Raw genomic sequence first — 23,570 nt, 5'->3', positions numbered from 1 at the left:
GAAACCACCATTACCACCATATTAAGTGGCCCTTTAAGTCAATATCCAGCTCTTTGTGTTTACAGATATGACAAGGGAAATACCAAGGCCAGTTATCCATCCACAGACAGCTGTTTCGGGGTGTTGCCCCTCATCAGTGTGGAGTAGGATTCTGGCTAGGTGGGAGCAATGCCTAGTAGACCAACATCACGAAACAATCACTGACCTGGATAGATACCTGGCTAGTCCCATGTTTGAGACTCTTAAGTGAGGCTCCACGGACTTTATTTGCATATTCGTATTTCCCAGGGAGCATTGCACCTAGGATTTCACTGATTGAGCGCCTTTGCCGGCTGGTCTCACTGAGGTCAGTGATTGTCTCGTGATGTTGGTCTACTAGGCATTGCTCCCACCTAGCCAGAATCCTACTCCACACTGACACCTGGAAGAGCAAGCATAGACAGGGGAGGTACATCTCGCTGACAGGTCACTGGATGACTCTGGTGGCTGTGGGGGCAGGCAGGGAAGGGGCTGCTCCACAAGTCTTGGAATCCTCAAGGCTTACAGGGCACCTGGGGATGGAGAACTAGACCTCTACACACCATAAGAAAGAGAACTAAACTACTAGACAACAGTGCTTGGTAAAATTAATTACTAAATCCTAAAGTTGGCTAACTAAACCACTACAAACCTTAAGATGGAGAATTAAACTACTAGATAAACTACTGAACAGCTAGAGTTGGAGAATGAAACACACACACCAGGACATGCAGAACTAAAGTAATAGAAAACAGTGGTTGGAAAACTAAACTACTACAAACCAGGAGATGGACAACTAAAACAACAGACATTGGTGTCACTAGACACCAAATCTTGGAATTCCCTGGGTTTTTGGGGAGCCCCTAAAACAGTGTAAGTTGTGGTTAGTCCTAATTTCTTGGGGTAGAGCATTCCAGAGGATTGGTGCAACTCAGGAGAAGTCTTGGAGCCAGGAGTGGGAGATGCGGATTAGTGCGGATGTTAGTTGAAAGTCGCTTGCAGAGTGTAACAAGTGGGTAGGCTGATAAACAGAAATGAGGGAGCAGATGAAGGGGGGTGCCGCACTGTGGAGTGCTTTGTGGGTGAGAACATGCAGTTTAGATTGGATCCTATAATATATGGGCAGCCAGTGCAATCACCAGCACAGAGTGGAGGCGTCCTAGTACCGATTAGCCAGATAGATGACCTTGGCTGCTGCATTAAGGATGGACTATGGACTGGGGAGCAGAAAGTCGAGTGATGGGGAGGCCCTCTAACAGCCAGGGAAGGTCGAGTGCGATAACGGTGCAAACTTGGTGGCCACCCTACACTGGGGCACCTTCAACAGCTCAAATCACAGAACAATCTCACCGCCACTAAATAACAATGTGATATGACATATGCCTTGCTGAATCACATTTAGCTACTGAAAAAATAAGATTTAGAATGCTATACTCATGCATGGAGCCCAATAGAAGCAGTGCACAACACACTTCTATGAAATGTGCCCTGCTGTCTTTGTCTGTAGACCTCATATATACTGGTTCCCTTGCCATGACCCTATAGCGTCTGTCTTCATCACCATATACAGTTGTGGCCAAAAGTATTGACACCCCTGCAATTCTGTTAGATAATACTCAGTTTCTTCCTGAAAATGATTGCAAACACAAATTCTTTGGTATTATTATCTTCATTTAATTTGTCTTAAATGAAAAAACACAAAAGAGAATGAAGCAAAAAGCAAAACATTGATCATTTCACACAAAACTCCAAAAATGGTCTAGACAAAAGTATTGGCACCTTCAGCTTAATACTTGGTTGCACAACCTTTAGCCAAAATAACTGCGACCAACCGCTTCCGGTAACCATCAATGAGTTTCTTACAATGCTCTGCTGGAATTTTAGACCATTCTTCTTTGGCAAACTGCTCCAGGTCCCTGATATTTGAAGGGTGCCTTCTCCAAACTGCCATTTTTAGATCTCTCCACAGGTGTTCTATGGGATTCAGGTCTGGACTCATTGCTGGCCACCTTAGAAGTCTCCAGTGCTTTCTCTCAAACCATTTTATAGTGCTTTTTGAAGTGTGTTTTTGGTCATTGTCCTGCTGGAAGACCCATGAACTCTGAGGGAGACCCAGCTTTCTCACACTGGGCCCTACATTATGCTGCAAAATTTGTTGGTAGTCTTCAGACTTCATAATGCCATGCACACGGTCAAGCAGTCCAGTGCCAGAGGCAGCAAAGCAACCCCAAAACATCAGGGAACCTCCGCCATGTTTGACTGTAGGGACCGTGTTCTTTTCTTTGAATGCCTCTTTTTTTCTCCTGTAAACTCTATGTTGATGCCTTTGCCCAAAAAGCTCTACTTTTGTCTCATCTGACCAGAGAACATTCTTCCAAAACGTTTTAGGCTTTTTCAGGTAAGTTTTGGCAAACTCCAGCCTGGCTTTTTTATGTCTCGGGGTAAGAAGTGGGGTCTTCCTGGGTCTCCTACCATACAGTCCCTTTTCATTCAAACGCCGACGGATAGTACGGGTTGACACTGTTGTACCCTCGGACTGCAGGGCAGCTTGAACTTGTTTGGATGTTAGTCGAGGTTCTTTATCCAACATCCACACAATCTTGCGTTGAAATCTCTTGTCAATTTTTCTTTTCCGTCCACATCTAGGGAGGTTAGCCACAGTGCCATGGGCTTTAAACTTCTTGACGACACTGCGCACGGTAGACACAGGAACATTCAGGTCTTTGGAGATGGACTTGTAGCCTTGAGATTGCTCATGCTTCCTCACAATTTGGTTTCTCAAGTCCTCAGACAGTTCTTTGGTCTTCTTTCTTTTCTCCATGCTCAATGTGGTACACACAAGGACACAGGACAGAGGTTGAGTCAACTTTAATCCATGTCAACTGACTGTAAGTGTGATTTAGTTATTGCCAACACCTGTTAGGTGCCACAGGTAAGTTACAGGTGCTGTTAATTACACAAATTAGAGAAGCATCACATGATTTTTCTAACAGTGCCAATACTTTTGTCCATCCTCTTTTTTATGTTTGGTGTGGAATTATATCCAATTTGGCTTTAGGACAATTCTTTTTGTGTTTTTTCATTTAAGACAAATTAAATGAAGATAATAATACCAAAGAATTTGTGTTTGCAATCATTTTCAGGAATAAACTGAGTATTATCTGACAGAATTGCAGGGGTGTCAATACTTTTGGCCATGACTGTATACTGGCTCCTATACCATGAACCTATAGCGTCTGTCTTTATCGCCATGCAGCCTTATTTTGCATCCTATTCCATTACACGAGAATGTCTATTACCTGAGATCAGAGTTATTACTCTGTGACCTTATCCTACACTTTGATGTCTCCACACCTCATGTCTGCCAGCGGCAGCAGAGATGCATAGCACAAACATACATAAAAAAAACATACCTCACACAACATGAATATTATACTTTGGTTATTGGCTTTATGCGCTATTACTTGGAAGTGCGTCCTATGGAGATTGCCTCCATCATTGCTGCTGCAGCAGATGTATGATCTGCCCTCCTGGATCAGAGATCAAAGACAAATATTCCCAGCAACAAATGCATTCTGAAATCATCGCTGTCTTCAAGGAGTCCGGGCCAACTGCGATGGAGAAGTGGAGTGAAATTAATGATCAATCTCGAGTCGGAGTATAATTACCGGAATCTTGTAATATCTCTGTCTGGAAAAGTCCTGTAAATTCTTACTCGTCTCTTCCTTGTGTTTACTACTAATATTACTATATATTTGTTTCATTATTATTATTTTCTCTGTGGCAGAACGACATATGTGGACACTATATGTCTATTATTAGTAGAGAATAATAATTTAAAATTATTTACTTATTATTATTATTAATATTGTCTTTATTATTTATTTTTATTATTACTAATATTGTTGTTATTATTATTATTATTATTATTATTATTATTATTATTATTATGCTGCGAACAAATAGCCCACAAGGAATGAAAAATGTCCCATAAAAATAGTCGATCCCCTTTTAATGTATTATCTCCAGATTTTACAATACAAACTGAATAAATTCCAAAACAGACCCTGTAAGCTTGATGAGGCTGATATATTTACTATGAAAATCCATGTCCAGCTACAGAGTAAGAGAGCTGAGGACTGAGAGCTGCAGCTTGTACTGAGCACAGTGTAAGATTCAATTGCTGTAGGTTGGAGGGACACGAGGCCGCTAATCATGATTGGTGGGCGGAGACTCCACAGCAAGGGGAAGGGACACTGAGGAGTTGACAATTGGGAAAGGAGGACCAAGAGTGAGTTAAACCCTTTCATGACTGGGATTTTTTTCTGTTTTTGTGCTTTCAGAACCATAACTTTTCTTGTTTTTTCTATCAACACAGCAGTGTGAGGTCTTGTTTTTTTCTTGGACAAATTGGATTTTCAACTTCCCCCATTCACTGGGAAAAAAAAGGAAAAATAATTCCAAGTGTGGTAAAATATTGAAAAAAATGCAATTTCTACAAATGACCCAGGCACAGTACAAACACTAAAAAACTAACTTATATGGTCAAAGAAAATTGAACTTAGTAAAAGAATGAAAAAATAAGCTTGGTTTGTGTTGCCGTTTTCGGGGACCCATGACTTTTTTTGATTTTTCCATCAATGAAACTGCGTGAGAGCTTGTGTTTTGGGTGCTGAGCTGACACTTTTAATTTTGGAATCCATATAAGTTTTTATATTTTTAATAGCCTTTTTTTATGGGGCGTGCAGCGACCGAGAAAAAAGCCGCTTTTGTGTTTCAACTCCTTTTTTTTTCAGGGGGAATTTATTGTATAGCTAAAATTATTTTATATCTTGACAAACCAAGACTTTATACACATGGAGATATAAATTCATGTTTTTATTTTTTCAAACTTTTTAGATTATTTTTTTTACTTTATTTTGAACAGACAATTGTTTGATTGCTTCTACTATGAACTGCAATTCCGCTGCATACAGCTTGTTGGGGACAAGGAATGCTGGGGTTGTGGTTTATATAGCAAATTAAATATATGACTTACATTCTGAACCTGTTACATCCAGAAACGCTATATACCTGGTGATAAAAGAGTGATCTGCAGGTAAAAATAATTAAAATCCTGCCTGCTTTACTCGAGCAGCGGCTACAGGGAGAAAATGAAGTTATATCTTCACTGCAGCCGCTCACTTGCAGTCAACAGGGTATATATGTTTTTTGCAATATCTTGCCATGGACAGCATAGGTTTCTGGATGCCCTTGATTTGACATAAGTTGGACCCTTCTATTGAAGACCTTCCTATTGTGTCTGTACCATTTCTGAAAGTCCCTGATTTGAATCTTGAATCATTTCTGAAAAAGGTAAAAAAAAAGTCTTGAAATGATGGTCCTTGTTATTCCAGAATATACAGTCATGGCCAAAAGTATTGACACCCCTGCAATTCTGTCAGATAATACTCAGTTTCTTCCTGAAAATGATTGCAAACACAAATTCTTTGGTATTATTATCTTCATTTAATTTGTCTTAAATGAAAAAACACAAAAAGAATTGTCCTAAAGCCAAATTGGATATAATTCCACACCAAACATAACAAAGAGGGTGGACAAAAGTATTGGCACCTTTCGAAAAATCATGTGATGCTTCTCTAATTTGTGTAATTAACAGCACCTATAACTTACCAGTGGCACCTAACAGGTGTTGGCAATAACTAAATCACACTTGCAGCCAGTTGACATGGATTAAAGTTGACTCAACCTCTGTCTTGTGTCCTTGTGTGTACCACATTGAGCATGGAGAAAAGAAAGAAGACCAAAGAACTGTCTGAGGACTTGAGAAACCAAATTGTGAGGAAGCATGAGCAATCTCAAGGCTACAAGTCCATCTCCAAAGACCTGAATGTTCCTGTGTCTACCGTGCGCAGTGTCATCAAGAAGTTTAAAGCCCATGGCACTGTGGCTAACCTCCCTAGATGTGGCCGGAAAAGAAAAATTGACAAGAGATTTCAACGCAAGATTGTGCGGATGTTGGATAAAGAACCTCCACTAACATCCAAACAAGTTCAAGCTGCCCTGCAGTCCGAGGGTACAATGGTGTCAATCCGTACTATCCGTCAGCATCTGAATGAAAAGGGACTGTATGGTAGGAGACCCAGGAAGACTCCACTTCTTACCCCGAGACATAAAAAAGCCAGGCTGGAGTTTGCCAAAACTTACCTGAAAAAGCCTAAAACATTTTGGAAGAATGTTCTTTAGTCAGATGAGACAAAAGTAGAACTTTTAGGGCAAAAGCATCAACATAGAGTTTACAGGAGAAAAAAGAGGCATTCAAAGAAAAGTACATTGTCCCTACAGTCAAACATGGTGGAGGTTCCCTGATGTTTTGGGGTTGCTTTGCTGCCTCTGGCACTGGACTGCTTGACCGTATGCATGGCATTATGAAGTCAGAAGACTATCAACAAATTTTGCAGCATAATTTAGGGCCCAGTGTGAGAAAGCTGGGTCTACCTCAGAGGTCATGGGTCTTCCAGCAGGACAATAACCCAAAACACACTTCAAAAAGCACTAGAAAATGGTTTGAGAGAAAGCACTGGAGACTTCTAAGGTGGCCAGCAATGAGTCCAGACCTGAATCCCATAGAACACCTGTGGAGAGATCTAAAAATGGCAGTTTGGAGAAGGCACCCTTCAAATATCAGGGACCTGGAGCAGTTTGCCAAAGAAGAATGATCTAAAATTCCAGCAGAGCATTGTAAGAAACTCATTGATGGTTACCGGAAGCGGTTGGTCGCAGTTATTTTGGCTAAAGGTTGTGCAACCAAGTATTAGGCTGAGGGTGCCAATACTTTTGTCCGGCCCATTTTTGGAGTTTTGTGTGAAATGATCAATGTTTTGCTTTTTGCTTCATTCTCTTTTGTGTTTTTTCATTTAAAACAAATTAAATGAAGATAATAATACCAAAGAATTTGTGTTTGCAATCATTTTCAGGAAGAAACTGAATATTATCTGACAGAATTGCAGGGGTGTCAATACTTTTGGCCATGACTGTATAACAATGTACTAATGTAAGCTCTTACTATAAATCATTAGCCCACTCGAATACATAGAGTAAAGTGGCATTTTTGTCACACTTACAGAAGGCTTTCAATTCGCCTTTTCTTGACTCTAAGTAGCGGTGAAAGAATTTGATTTCAGCAGTTTGCTTGAATTTGGCCAGGAGATTCCATTCACATCTAAATTATTTGATGCAAATTGAGTGTTCCTTATTATACTCTGGGGTGTTTCCAGAGCCCAGATTGATTGCTCTCTGTAAGGGCTTGTGCACGTGACAGATTTTTTCAGATCAGTGCTATCTGTGATTTTCACGGATGGTACTCGTACTTATATGATATTCTATGGGGTTGTTCACATGTTCGATTTTCTTTTTTCTTGTGCCGAGTGTTCTGCTGAAAAGATGGGAAACTTGTCCACTTTTGATCAGAATTTCGCACTTAGATGACATCCAAGTGCTATCCGATTTTCACGGACTGACAGAATGGAGAAGGTGGAGGAACTTTTTTTGTTTCATGCTTTCTGGTCAAACTCTGATCAGAATAACTGGACCATTTTTCTTGGATGTGGAGAAAACAATTGTGTGATCCTACCCTAAGAGCAATAAAATAATATTCCTGTAGTTATTATACCTTTCATAGGGCTAGCAAAAATAAAATAAGTGATTGGAGGATTCCAGAACAAAGAGGATAATAAATGTAGGGTAAAAAAATTGCATCCGCCTGCAGCACGCCACAGCCTACCTCCTTCCAGTGCTTCATCACAGCCTAGCTCCCTCAGGTACCCTGCTCAGCCTACCTCCCTCAGGTATCACTCCACAGCCTAGCTCCCTCAGGTACCCTGCTACAACCTACCTCCCTCAGGTATCACTCCACAGCCTAGCTCCCTCAGGTACTGCCCCACAGCCTAGCTCTCTCAGGCACCACGCCACAGCCTAGCTCTTTCCAGTGGCACGCCACAGCCTAGCTCCCTCTGGCGTCGCACCATAGCTTAGCTCCTTCCGGGGTCGTGTCACAGCTTAGCCCCCTCCTGCATTGCACCACAGCCTAGCACCCTTCGGCGCCATGCCACAACCTTGCTCCCTCCTGTGCCATGACACAGTCTAGCTCCCTCCGGCGCCACACCACAGCCTAGCTTCCTCCAGTGTCGCAGCATACCTTAGCTCCTTCCAGGGTTGCACCACAGCCTAGCTTCTTCTGGTGCCACACCACAGCCGAGCTCCTTACAGCATCACGGCATAGCTTAGCTCCTTCTGGGGTCGCTTCACAGCCTATCTCCCTACAGTGTCGTGCCACCGCTTAGCTCCCTCCGGCATTGCCCCATAGCATAGCTCCTTCCGGGGTTGTGCCGCAGCCTAGCTCCTGATGGCATTGCGCCATAGCTTAGCTCCTTCTGGCATCATGCCACAGACTATCTCCCTTCGGCGCCTGTGCGTGACAAGAGAGAATCCATTTTGGATTATAAATTCAGGACATATCTGTCCACTCCTGGAATGTGCTCCCACCCTTGCGTTCCCCCAGGCCATAAAAGGCAATGCAATGTTTTCCTTAATTAAAAATACAGGGACAAGCTCTGTGAAGCTCAGGTCCCCACCAAATAGCTCATGGGTGCGAACTCATCTGCAGCTGCCTCCAGCTGACTCCCTTTGTCTGACTGAAGCACATGGAGACAGGGCATACAACAAGTCACAGCAGGGTCTGAGGTATTGAATCTGGAAAATCACCTATAATAACAGAATGCAATATCTCTGAGACTAAACGAGCACATAATTGGAATCAGCATTCATTTCCCCATATTATTTAGCCACCTCCAGAACTCTGCATTATGGACTTATAAAGCATAGCTGACAGAATTACGTACGGAAGGCATATTTGGTCTCTATGCACAGATAAAATCCAGCGGAACCCAGTGGTGGCACAACCAACCATTCAGAGCATTGGGCGCAAAGTTATGGGCCATCCATGATTCTGGACAGGCAGCCCAGGGGTGGCAGCAGAGTGTGGGAGGGAACATCCTAGAAGATATAAGGCAGACTTAGTTTTCTACTGGCAGAAGAACCCGTTAGCTGACACGGCCAAGGGAACCACGTAGCTAAGATTTGGACCTGTGGTCATATGCTACAAAACACGGTAATTGCAACCTATCTATACTCTATCCTTGTACTACACTTTTGACTGTATGCCTGTTTATTGTTCTTGTAAATATATACCTGCATATTTCTTGCGTGCCTTTTCGGTGATTAAATATAAAATTAATCTTGAGCTGCTCTTTCATCTTGATTCATGAATCCCCACTTCTACACACTCGGTTGGTCAATTGTACGCTACCCAAGTTGGTTTGTCACCCGATATAAGCCTGTTGTCGGACGGGGCTTATGTCGAACGAGGAACTGGTGGCAGAATACCGTATTGTTTTAGTGAGGAACTCTGACAGTGATGGCAGGGAGGTTAAAATATATATCCCCAGCCTGGACTGGTGATATATAGCCCCCCTCACTGGGAGCGCCTCACTAGCTCGTACCTATAAGGGAAGCCTTTCCGGTGACTCTTTGCCCTCGGTGCAGTTCCCTGACTAACCTGGAGCAAGTGGTGGCACCAGAGTGGCGATCCCTGCGGGTCTCTCTCCCCCCTACCCCGAGGTGAGCGAAGTTGACGCCCCCTTCCCTTGTGAGATCCCTCACAGCACCTAGTCATATCTTCTTTTACAATTCTGGCATATTCACTCAGTTTTGGGTTTCTGACATCATGACCCAAAGTGACATCATGTTGTGATGCTGTCATGATGTGTGTTCCCCAAGCTAAGTCAGTGCTTCAGTCAGCACATGTGCAAAATAAAATATTTACTCAACGCAGGAAGTCTAGGTGCCAAGGGAAGATGCTGGAGGGTTCTTTTTTGAGGATTGGATGAGGGGCTAAGGTGGCAAGACAACTCAAGGTCACAATGAGTATTTTTGGTGTTTTAGGTCCTCTGCAAATCAGCATTTTGATGGCAGCCATTTTTGATAATTCACACAAAGTGAATTAAAAAAAATTCAGATTGGGGAGACTCTGAACTTTTTGGACAATTTGAGACAAATTTAATTTAATTTGAAGGGGTTTGCTCATCTCAATATCTAGGTTCTCTTCAACCAGGTCAGTAAATAGCTCATTGTTAATAATAACAGAAAACACAGAAGAGAGAGAGAGGGGGAGGAGGGGGATGATACTGCAGATTCTTTTTGTCACATTTTTCAGCCTGTTGATGAGAGGTAAGGATTTGCAGAATTACATGCTGGAAACATCAGATTTTTCACAGCCTTAAGCATAATTCTTAATTTTTACATAATTAAAAATGCCTAATAATCCAGCAGTGCAGGAAGATGAAGCCAAACTGAAGTACAGATGCCATCTCCAATGGTCTCATAGTAGTCACAGGGGCTTACTCTGTGATATTTTTCTGTGCATTTTTAGAAATTGTGAATCTGCATTTATTATCAGCATGTGAATAACAAAGAACAAAACTTTGTTTTTCTGATTATACAGAACCGGAGATCTGGAAAATTAAAATTGGAGTCGTCATAATTCTATAAATAATAATGTGCCATTTCATTGAGCTGCACCGCAATAAACGTAGAGCACCATCTGTAGAAAACAAAAAAGAATAGCAACTAAGTTACATAAAAAAGAAAATAATAAAAAATGACAATACAGAAAAGGGACTTGATCGAGCGTTCTCTCTGTGGCACAAACTGTACAGGAGGGATTATTTAAAACAGTGCAGTAAATGTAAGTTTATTCCCCTTTACATAAAAGAAATTCCATCTGTGTACTTCTATTACTCTTCATAACACGGAGCAGAATAATTAAGTTCTAGCAGCTCGCAGAGCAAATTAAATTATATTTATTCAATGCATAGCAAATTTCCCTGCTTGGATGACATTGTGCAATGAGCTAGAGCCGCATTAAGCAGCGCCTTCTACTGGGCACGAGAAGAGAACTGAACCACAGTTTCCAGTGGATCGACTCCTGGGTTTCTGGAAAACGATGGAAGAAGGTTGTAGAATATATAAAGTATGTGGAGTGGTGGAAAAACCTAGAGATAATACATAATTATTCCCAGAATAATACTAATGCCAATAATGCTATAAAAAACTAACACTAACTATATGTATTATATGTACATCAGAGGAGAGCGAATCTGCCAAATTTGGGATTTGTCAGATTCGCACTAAATTAAAGGTGAAACAATGAGTTGCCATTAAAAAAAAAAATCTGTTTATTATAATTTGGGGACCCCGAAACTCAAAGCAGTGTAAAATATCCAATACGGTTAAACAATAATATAGTATCATACTCACCTGTGCGTCCCTATTACTGGTGCTTCCTGCTGGCTTCCTAGGCCACCTGCTGCAATCCAGTCTACAGTTTTTGGTAGCGCTTTTAGACTCGACGCATATTCTAACATTATGACATCTAATTATAATGTAAATGTGGAAGAAACATTTAAACAGACTCAACAAACATGATCAGTGAACCAGATTTTTTTTTGAGGGGGTGGATTCCAGTCAAATTTGATTTGCCTTGTAGTGATTCACTCATCTCTAATGATGAAGTATGTGCAGGGGGAAAAAAATAGCTGGAGAATAACTCTTAGGCTATGTGCACACGTGCGGAATTGCCGCGGATTTTATGCGTTTTTGCCCACCATGCGCAAAGTAAGCGGAAAATGTGCGGATGGTACCCCAGGGTCTGGAGGAGAGGAAACTGTCCTCCAGGCCCTGGGTACCATATCCCTGTTAAAAATAATAAAAAAAAGTAGAAAATTGTGATATCATCACCTTCCGGCGACCCCCGCAGCGTTCCCGATCCTCGCGATGCTCCCGCCATGTCCCATTCCCAGTGATACCTTGCGACAATGACCTGTGATAACGTAGCGGTCTCGCGTAATGCTACGTCATCTGGGGTCATCGTGGCAAGGCATCGCTGGGAACAGGACTTGCCGGGAGCATCGATGAGGCCTGGGAACGCTGCGGGGGCCGCCTGAAGGTGAGAATAACACGATTTTTTATTTTTTTTATTATTTTTAACATTATATCTTTTTACTATTGATGCCGCATAGGCAGCATCATAGTAAAAAGTTGGTCACTCTCGTCAAACCCTATGTTTGACGAGTGTGACCAACCTGTCAATCAGTTTTCCAAGTGATGCTACAGATCACTTGGAAAACGCTAGCAATCTGCAAGCTAATTATGCTTGCAAAACGCTAGTTTTTTGAGGAAATTCCGCAAGCGGATTTCCCATGAATTTCCCGCAGCAGGGAGTTGCGAAATTTTCGCTGAAATTTCCGCAGCAATTCTGCACGTGTGCACATAGCCTCAATAGGCAATCCCTGCATTTGTTTTGACTGTCGAAAAGCCGCAAGACATGCAGCTGTTGGGACTCAAACATATTTTTTGAGCACCCCAAAGACACTTGGCTAGCACATGATCATGTTCATATAACACCTTATCCAAGCAAGTTCGCTCATCACTACTAGCATTTGATTGTATTGGCACTACTGAGGTTAACCCTTAAAATTCTGTTGCCAAACGCTTTCAGAGGCAATTTAGCGAGTGCTGATGGGTGGCCATGGCCTTCTGAAGGACCTCATCATTGAAGTGAAGTCTAGCTATAGACCATGATTAATACTATATACAGCAATGCATATAGTTTAAGTCTGTCAATAGGGACTGGAAAAAAAAGTGGTGGGGGAAAACATAAAAATTTGAATGTGGGAAAAGTACATATTTTATATTGCAAAGTCCATAAAAGTCCAATCTTTCAAAATCTAATATTTTTTACCCCCGAGGAAGCAGTTTGTATACCGCGAAACGCGCGTTGGGGTGCACAAGCCGGGGCCTGCAACTTACTAGGATATGATGGGTATGTTCACCTCGATTATTTCCCTCTTCTCTTCCATGGACATTGTGTAATATGTTGGAAACATGTTTTCTTAGAGGTTTACTTCTTTGATTACCCTGCACTTGCCCTATAGACTATATGCAGGGGTGGCATTTATGCACATGTAATTGCAGGGGTGGCATTTATGCACATGTAATCTAAGTACATGTATCAAAGTACTTCTGGCAGTTATAACATGGATGAATGTGACACGCATCTCTATTCTCTTCATACAGGTAACCAGCTTTTCCAATCTCTGCTCTGAATCCACTCCTGTGTCTCCATTCAATGTCAGCAAGCAGTTAATCCTGAATGCTATCTATGTGTTTTCAACTCTGCAAACTTATATCTGGTAACCAGCTTTTCCAATCTCTGCTCTGAATCCACTCCTGTGTCTCCATTCAATGTCAGCAAGCAGTTAATCCTGAATACTATCTATGTGTTTTCAACTCTGCAAACTTATATCTGGTAACCAGCTTTTCCAATCTCTGCTCTGAATCCACTCCTGTGTCTCCATTCAATGTCAGCAAGCAGTTAATCCTGAATGCTATCTATGTGTTTTCAACTCTGCAAACTTATATCTGGTAACCAGCTTTTCCAATCTCTGCTCTGAATCCACTCCTGTGTCTCCATTCAGTGTCAGCAAGCAGTTAATCCTGAATGCTATCTATGTGTTTTCAACTCTGCAAACTTATATCTGGTATATAGTTTTTTTCAACTTACTCTGCTTGTCCCCTTATGTTGTGAGGTCAAGAAACTTTTCAAAGTGCTTTATGATCCATGTAGTGCTGAACATGTGTTTATTTGACCACAACATTTTATTGGGTCCTGGTGTCTCAATTTAGTGTGATTGATTAACGAGAAGAGAGAGCCAAAAAAAAAAAAAAACTTAGCCTTAATCTCCTATATATTCAGACATAGCTAGGGGGAGCATTTATGCAGGGGTGGCATTTATGCACATGTAATCGAAATACATGTATCAAAGTACTTCTGGCAGTTATAACATGGCAGTTAGACAGGGCAGGAGACAGGTAAGACATTTATATACATCTATTCCCGGTACAATTGGAGTACAACAAATATATACCATATGCATTTGTGTAATTTATATCCTGGCCGCTGCATTCACACACATCCACCGCCCTGGCATTAATTCTCCACACTCCATCCATATTGGCCCCTCACTCCTTTCCTCTCCTATGTATAGCACTCACGCTCTTTTCACATTGTTAAATTGCACAGATCCAGGCAGTCCCACCATTCAACACCAGAGACGCTCTCACAAATCACTTAACCATCTGCTCACTCTTTCTATCCTCCTTCTCCTAGTCGCAGGAGACATTGCTCCCAACCCTGGTCCCCCATGTTATAGAAAGTCAAACCCCCCCACTGCTACACTCAGAAACCCCTCTAATCTTATTAATATTCCCTGCATGCCATCTATCTCTCTTAATTGTGCACTTTGGAATTCTCGCTCAGTGTGTAACAAACTCTCCTTCATTCATGACTTCTTCCTTTCTAATTCTCTTAACCTCCTGGCTCTTACTGAAACCTGGATCCAGCAGTCAGATACTACCGCTGCTGCTGCTCTTTCATATGGGGGGCTACACTTCTCTCATACCCCAAGATCAGACAATAGAGCTGGTGGAGGCGTTGGTCTGCTCCTATCACCAAAATGTACCTTTCAGGTTATCCCTCAAGTACCCTCACTTGTCTTCCCTTCTTTTGAGGTCCATGCCGTCACACTCTACACCCCCTTCTCCATGCGAGTGGCGGTGGTGTATCGTCCTCCCGGCCCCTCCCATCAGTTCCTGGATCATTTTGCCACTTGGCTTCCACATTTTCTCTCCTGTGACATCCCTACCCTCATCATGGGAGATTTCAACATCCCCATTGCTCTTCCCCTCTTCCCATCTGCTACTCACCTTTTATCTCTAACCTCCTCATTTGGCCTTTCGCAGCTCACTAATTCTCCAACGCATGAAGACGGAAACTCCCTCGACTTGGTCTTCTCTCGGCTTTGTGCAGTGGATGATTTTGCAAACTCCCCTCTCCCGCTCTCTGACCACAATCTTCTTTCATTCTCTATAAAGAACTGCCAGGCTGCTCAGGTCACCCCCACTGTCCAGACTTATAGAAACATACAGGCCATTAACACCCAGAAACTTATGAAGAACTTGCAGTCTTCATTGGCCCCTATCTCCTCCCTCTCATGTCCTGATTCTGCATTGAAGCATTACAATGAAACACTTCAAACTGCCCTGGATGAATTTGCACCCCCTATAAATAGAACACCACAACACAGACGGCGACAACCCCGGCACACCCTGCAAACACGTTTCCTGCAGCGGTGCTCCAGGTGCGCCGAACGTCTGTGGAGAAAATCCAATCTACACGAAGATTTCATCCATTTTAAGTTTATGCTTAGAACATACAACACTGCCCTTCACCTCTCCAAACAAACCTATTTCAACACCCTCATCACCTCACTGTCAAATAACCCGAAACGTCTCTTTGACACTTTTCATTCTCTGCTCAATCCAAGAGTACAGGCCCCAACCACGGAGCTCCGAGCTGACCATCTGGCCAATTACTTCAAAGAAAAAATTGACCAGATCCGACAGGAAATTATCTCCAAATACCCTCATACCATGCACCGTCCTCCCTCCCCCACTGCATCTAACTCACTCTCTGATTTTGAACCAGTCACAGAAGAAGAAGCAAGCAGGCTCCTTGCATCTTCTCGCCCAACTACTTGCACCAGTGACCCATTTCCGTCACATCTCCTCCAGTCCCTTTCCCCTGCTGTCACCCCTCACCAAACTAAAATATTTAACCTCTCTCTCTCTACTGGTATTTTTCCCTCCTCATTTAAGCATGCCATCATACATCCACTACTTTAAAAACCATCCCTCGACCAAAACTGTGCCGCTAACTATAGACCTGTCTCTAATCTTCCCTTCATCTCTAAACTCCTGGAACGCCTGGTCCACTCCCGTCTTATCCGCTATCTCTCAGAAAACTCTCTTCTCGACCCTCTCCAATCCGGTTTCCGCTCTTTACACTCCACTGAAACTGCCCTCACTAAAGTCTCTAATGATCTGCTAACAGCTAAATCAAATGGTCATTACTCCATGCTAATTCTCTTGGATCTCTCTGCAGCATTCAACACTGTGGATCATCAGCTTCTCCTCACTATGCTCCATTCCATTGGCCTCAAGGACACCGTTCTCTCCTGGTTCTCCTCCTATCTCTCCGACCGCTCCTTTACTGTTTCTTTTGCCGGTTCCTCCTCCTCTCACCTTCCCCTTACTGTTGGGGTTCCTCAAGGATCGGTTCTAGGCCCCCTCCTCTTCTCCTTGTACACTGCCCCTATTGGTCAAACAATCAGTAGATTTGGTTTCCAGTACCATCTCTATGCTGATGACACCCAATTATACGCTTCTTCTCCTGACATCACGCCAGCCTTTCTAGAAAACACTGGCGATTGTCTAAACGCTGTGTCTAATATCATGTCCTCACTATATCTGAAACTGAACCTGTCAAAGACTGAACTCCTGGTGTTTCCTCCCACTACTAATGCACCTATACCCGACATTGCTATTTCTGTGTGTGGTTCCACTATTACTCCCCAGCAACATGCCCGCTGTCTTGGGGTCATACTTGATTCCGAGCTTTCCTTTGCCCCCCACATTCGATCACTGGCTCGCTCTTGTCATCTGCACCTCAAAAACATTTCTAGAATTCGACCTTTTCTTACTTTTGACTCTGCAAAAACTCTTACTGTTTCTCTTATTCATTCTCGTCTCGACTATTGTAACTCTCTTCTAATCGGTCTCCCTCTTACCAAACTCTCCCCTCTCCAATCTGTCTTGAATGCTGCAGCCAGGATCATATTCCTCACCAATCGTTACACCGATGCCTCTACCTTGTGCCAGTCATTACACTGGCTACCCATCCACTCCAGAATTCAGTATAAACTTATTACCCTCACCCACAAAGCCCTCCATGGCTCAGCACCACCCTACATCTCCTCCCTTGTTTCAGTATACCACCCTACCCGCGCCCTCCGTTCTGCTGATGACCTGAGGTTAGTATCCTCAATAGTCAGAACCTCCCACTCCCGTCTCCAAGACTTTACACGTGCCGCGCCAATTCTTTGGAATGCACTTCCCAGGTCAATACGATTAGTCCCCAATCCCCACAATTTTAAGCGTGTCCTGAAAACGCATTTATTCAGACTGGCCTATCGCCTCAACACATTAACCTAACCTATCCCTGTGTGGCAGAGCCAAAAGTTTTACCATAACCAGGTTCCCAGCATCATGTTCCCACATGCTTTATGCATCCATTAGCCCTCTGTGTCTGTACTGTTACACACTTAACATTATGGCTGGTCCATACAATCAGAGCAACTGTTACCACCCACCTTTCGTGTCTACCTCTTTCCTCATAGACTGTAAGCTTGCGAGCAGGGCCCTCACTCCTCTTGTTATTTGTTATAATCTACTGTATGTGATTATTGTTATGCTGTAATGTCTATTGTCTGTACAAATCCCCTCTGAAATGTAAAGTGCTGCGGAATATGTCGGCGCTATAAAAATAAAATTTATTATTATTTATTATTATATTGCATTTGATCCTGTGGTGGAGTCTGTTTACCTCAGTTGACATAAACTATTTATAGGCAACTGTGCTGGCAATCAGATTTCTCTTTGGCCTGCAGGGGTTGCACTCTAAACTGCAGCATAGTTGTTTATACTTAGCCCATTATTATTTGGGTATTACAATACATTACTGTCCAGGCCAAGTGCAGTTTACTATAGGACTGATCATCCTTAGCAGAAACCTCTAGATATTATTAATAATTAGAGTTGAGCGATACCAGCCGATACTTGAAAATATCGGATCGGAATGGATCGGCCGATCTTAAAAAAAAAGTATCGGTATAGCCGATTCCGATACCGGGAACCAATGCAAGTCAATGGGGCCAAAATATCGGAATTAAAAAAAACCCTTTCTTTCCTTGTAGGTTAATTCTACATGAAGAAAAACAACTAAGAATAATGTAGAATGTATTGTGGGAGGTGGAGGAGACATTAAAGCCATAGAGGTTTAGCCCAATCAAATGGAATAGCAGGAATTAAACTTTTTTTTTAAAGACGTTAGGAGTTACAAAGATATTGACTATGTTAGCCTCATTTATATTTTGCCAGACATGTATGTCTTCTTCTTCTTTCTTCTTTTTTCTTCTTTCTTAATCTTCTTCCTTTTTTTACCTTCTTCTAGTTATGGGAATGTGGACAGAGCAGGCGACATTGCCGGACACACATCAGGGGATTAACTGACCGGACTGAACACCTGTAACACAGGAACAAGTGTGGATTGTGCAGACGCCACTTCGGAGCTGTAACTGGCGGGGTTGGAGGACAGGGGAAATACGAGAGACAGTGGAGCCACAGGCCTAATTGGAGCACGGTTAAAAATCAGTAGTAGTACGACTGTGTAGGCAGCAGGAGAGACTGCCATCCACACAGGAGGGGATCAGCTGACGTTACTGAACCCCACTGAGACACGGGAGCAAGTGTCTCTTTCCGTGTGGACGGCACTTCCGAGCTACAACTGGCTGTGTTGAAGCCCAGGAAATAGGAGGGTGTAGGCAGAGGCCTACTGTATTTGGAATGTGGAGACAGCAGGAGAGACTGCCATCCACACAGCAGGGGATCAGCTGACGTTACTGAACCCCACTGAGACACGGGAGCAAGTGTCTCTTTCCGTGTGGACGGCACTTCCGAGCTACAACTCGCTGTGTTGAAGCCCAGAAAATAGGAGGGTGTAGGCAGAGGCCTACTGTATTTGGAATGTAGAGACAGCAGGAGAGACTGCCATCCACACAGCAGGGGATCAGCTGACGTTACTGAACCCCACTGAGACACGGGAGCAAGTGTCTCTTTCCGTGTGGACGGCACTTCCGAGCTACAACTGGCTGTGTTGAAGCCCAGGAAATAGGAGGGTGTAGGCAGAGGCCTACTGTATTTGGAATGTGGAGACAGCAGGAGAGACTGCCATCCACACAGCAGGGGATCAGCTGACGTTACTGAACCCCACTGAGACACGGGAGCAAGTGTCTCTTTCCGTGTGGACGGCACTTCCGAGCTACAACTGGCTGTGTTGAAGCCCAGGAAATAGGAGGGTGTAGGCAGAGGCCTACTGTATTTGGAATGTGGAGACAGCAGGAGAGACTGCCATCCACACAGCAGGGGATCAGCTGACGTTACTGAACCCCACTGAGACACGGGAGCAAGTGTCTCTTTCCGTGTGGACGGCACTTCCGAGCTACAACTGGCTGTGTTGAAGCCCAGGAAATAGGAGGGTGTAGGCAGAGGCCTACTGTATTTGGAATGTGGAGACAGCAGGAGAGACTGCCATCCACACAGCAGGGGATCAGCTGACGTTACTGAACCCCACTGAGACACGGGAGCAAGTGTCTCTTTCCGTGTGGACGGCACTTCCGAGCTACAACTGGCTGTGTTGAAGCCCAGGAAATAGGAGGGTGTAGGCAGAGGCCTACTGTATTTGGAATGTGGAGACAGCAGGAGAGACTGCCATCCACACAGCAGGGGATCAGCTGACGTTACTGAACCCCACTGAGACACGGGAGCAAGTGTCTCTTTCCGTGTGGACGGCACTTCCGAGCTACAACTGGCTGTGTTGACGCCCAGGAAATAGGAGGGTGTAGGCAGAGGCCTACTGTATTTGGAATGTGGAGACAGCAGGAGAGACTGCCATCCACACAGCAGGGGATCAGCTGACGTTACTGAACCCCACTGAGACACGGGAGCAAGTGTCTCTTTCCGTGTGGACGGCACTTCCGAGCTACAACTGGCTGTGTTGAAGCCCAGGATTAGGCGAGGAGCAGGCTGGGGCCTGTTGCTTTTGGCAGGTGAAGGCAGCAGGAGACTTGCCATCTCCACAGCAGGGGAACAGCTGGCAGTGCTGAACCCCACTAACACTTGAACGAATGTGTTTGGCTCTGTGGAGACGACACTTCTGAACACCAACTGACGCTGTTGGAGCCCAGGATTAGGCGAGGAGCAGGCTGGGGCCTGTTGCTTTTGGCAGGTGAAGGCAGCAGGATACTTGCCATCTCCACAGCAGGGGAACAGCTGGCAGTGCTGAACCCCACTAACACTCGAACGAATGTGTTTGGCTCTGTGGAGATGACACTTCTGAACACCAACTGACGCTGTTGGAGCCCAGGATTAGGCGAGGAGCAGGCTGGGGCCTGTTGCTTTTGGCAGGTGAAGGCAGCAGGAGACTTGCCATCTCCACAGCAGGGGAACAGCTGGCAGTACTGAACCCCACTAACACTTGAACGAATGTGTTTGGCTCTGTGGAGACGACACTTCTGAACACCAACTGACACTGTTGGAGCCCAGGATTACGCATGCAGAGGCCAATGGGCAGCGGTTTTTATGGAGGTTGTTGACTACTACTGATTCTAACCATGCTCCACTTAGGCCTCTGGCTCCACTGTCTCTACTATTTACCCTGGCCTCCAACCCCACCAGCTACATCTCTGAAGTGGCGTCAGCACAATCTACACTTGTTCCTGTGTTACTGGTGCTCAGTCCCGTCAGTTGATCCCCTGATGTTTGTCCGGCAAGTTCGCCAGCTCTGTCCTCATTCCCACTACTGGTTATGGGAATGTGGACAGAGCAGGAGACCTTGCCGGACACACATCAGGGGATAAACTGATGGGACTGAGCCACAGGAACACAGGAACAAGTGTAGATTGTGCTGACGCCACTTCAGAGATGTAGATGGCGGGGTTGGAGGTCAGGGGAAATAGTAGAGACAGTGGAGCCAGAGACCTAAGTTGGGCACGGTTAAAAATCAGTAGTGGTTTGAATGTTGATGGAGCTGGTGACTTTGCCGTCCACACAGCAGGGGATCAGCTGGCGTTACTGAACCCCACTAACACAGGAGCTAGTGTGTTTCTCTGTGCAGACGACACATCTGAGCGACAACTGGCTGTGTTGAAGCACAGGGATTATAGTTCAGGTGGTAGAAAAATGAACACACCAGCAGACCTGGATACAGTTGCCAACCACTAATTTAGTGTGTAAGAGGAATGGCAAAGTCTTTGGAGATCCAGGCCTTGTTCATTTTCAGAAAAGTCAGCCGGTCAACATTATCGGAAGATAGTCGCGTGCGACGGTCTGTTAGTACACCACCTGCGGCACTAAAGACACGTTCCGATAATACACTGGCAGCAGGGCAAGCCAGCACCTCCAATGCATACTGGCTAAGCTCTGGCCATGTATCCAGCTTAGAGACCCAAAACTTGAAGGGGGAAGAGCCATCTGGGAGTACAGTGACAGGGCAAGACATGTAGTCTGACACCATCTGACGGAAGCGTTGCCTCCTGCTGACTCGAGGCGTCGCTGATGGTGTAGACAATTGTGGTGGACACACAAAACTTTGCCACATTTGGGCCATAGTGGTCTTGCCTTGTGCTGCGGCGCTGCCTCTGCTCCCTCTTTGTGCAGAGTTTCCTCCACTGCCTCGACGCACAGAGCTGCTTTGTAAAGCACTAGCAACAATGCTGTCGGGTGGAATGGAAAACATTATGGACTGCATCAGTGACTCTTCGTACTCCCGCAGTTTACGCTCCCGGTTCAACGTTGGTATGAGCCTTTGTACGCTGTCCCGGTAGCGAGGATCTAGGAGGGTGTACACCCAATAATCAGCCGAGACGAGAATGTGGGCGATGCGGCGGTCGTTTCTCAGGCACTGCAGCATGAAATCAACCATGTGCTGCAGACTCCCAACTGCCAAAGAACCGCTGTCCCCTGTTTGAGGCGTGACCTCGGCCTGCTCTGCATCACCCCACCCTCGCTGTACATACTGAGTAGAGGTTTGTGTACCTCCCTCCTCTGGAGAGATGTCTTCCTCCTCCATCGATCCTCCTCATCCTCCTCACAAAGTGTCCCCTGCCTAGGCCTTTGTGAGGAAACACGTAGCGCAGACTGTCCCGAAGCAGATGGCATTTGGGACTCCTCATCCTCCACCTCTTCCGAAACCTCATCCCTTAGTGCTTGCAGTGTTTGTTGAAGCAGGCATATAAGGGGGACAGTCATGCTGACTAGTGCATCATCTGCACTCGCCATCCGCGTGGATTCATCGAAGGCACGCAAAACGAGGCAGATGTCCTTCATAGAGGCCCACTCAATGGTGCTGAAGTGTGAACGGCGCACAGTGTGACTTGTTTGCGCCTGATGCAGCTGGTACTCCATGACTGCTGCCTGCTGCTCACACAACCGCTCCAACATATGTAACGTTGAATTCCACCGGGTGGGTAGGTCACATATGATGCGATGTTCCGGAAGGCCAAATCGTCGCTGCAGAGCAGCGAGGCGTGATCTTGCCGTGCTGGAACGCCGCAAGTGAGCGCACTCTATGCGGACCTTGTGCAACAGTGCATCAAGATCCGGATAGTCCCTCAGAAAGCTCTGCACGACCAAGTTAAGCACATGTGCCAGACATGGGATGTGTGTGAGGTTGCCTAGGCCAAGAGCTGCCACCAGATTTCGGCCATTGTCACACACTACCAAGCCCGGCTGGAGATTCGCTGGCCCAAACCACACATTGCTCTCCAGCTTGATAGCATTCCAGAGCTACTGCGCTGTGTGGCTTCGATTCCCCAAAGAAATTAATTTGAGTACAGCCTGTTGACGTTTGGCCACGGCTGTGCTCATATCGGTCGTAACAGGCTCCTGCTCTTCTGTTTCTGAGGAACTCGAGTAGGAGGAGGAGCCTATGTGTACAGACTGGAGTCCTGCAATCCGTGGCGTTGGAAGAACACGTACAGCGCCACTCTCCAGATCTGTACCCGGCTCCACAACATTGACCCAGTGGGCAGTGAGGGAAAGGTATCATCCCTGTCCATGGTTACTGGTCCACGCATCGGTGGTCAGGTGGACCTTGCTACTAACGGCGTTTAGTAGCGCATGTTTTATTTTGCCCTCAACATGTTTCTGCAGGGCAGGGACGGCTCGCCTGCTGAAATAAAAGCGGCTGGGCACGTTGTATTGGGGGACTGCCAATGCCATTAAGTCCCGGAAGGTGTCAGTGACCACCAGCCTGAATGACAGCATTTCAACTGCCAGAAGTTTGGCAATGCCAGCATTCAGAGACTGTGCTCGGGGATGGTTTGCCGAGTAAGGGCGCCTTTTATCCCATGCCTGTGCTACCGATGGCTGTGATGGATGGGAACGTGCTGCTATGGGTGGAATCTGACAGGGTCTCCGGACAACAGTGGCAGAGGTTCTTCCTTGGCGATCCTGTGAGGAAGCCGAACCAGCAGTGTGTGAGCTGGAGGAAGAGGCCCCAACACGAACTGAAGAGGTGGTAGGTGGTGCTGTACGTTGGCCTACGTCTTCAGGGTGTCTCTGCAACTCCAACTCGTGCTTGGTGCGCACATGTTTCCACATATTTGTGGTATTGAGGTTGCTGACATTTCTCCCTCTTTTGACTATCTGATGACACAGCTTGCATTTGACAAAGCAAATGTCATCTGCAACTGTGTCAA

The sequence above is a fragment of the Dendrobates tinctorius genome, unplaced genomic scaffold (assembly GCF_039654945.1).
Source record: "Dendrobates tinctorius isolate UK_male_01 unplaced genomic scaffold, ASM3965494v1 ptg000057l, whole genome shotgun sequence".
NCBI classification, from domain to species: domain Eukaryota; kingdom Metazoa; phylum Chordata; class Amphibia; order Anura; family Dendrobatidae; genus Dendrobates; species Dendrobates tinctorius.
The sequence above is the reverse complement of the archived record's forward strand: the minus strand, read 5'-3'. Positions refer to the sequence as shown.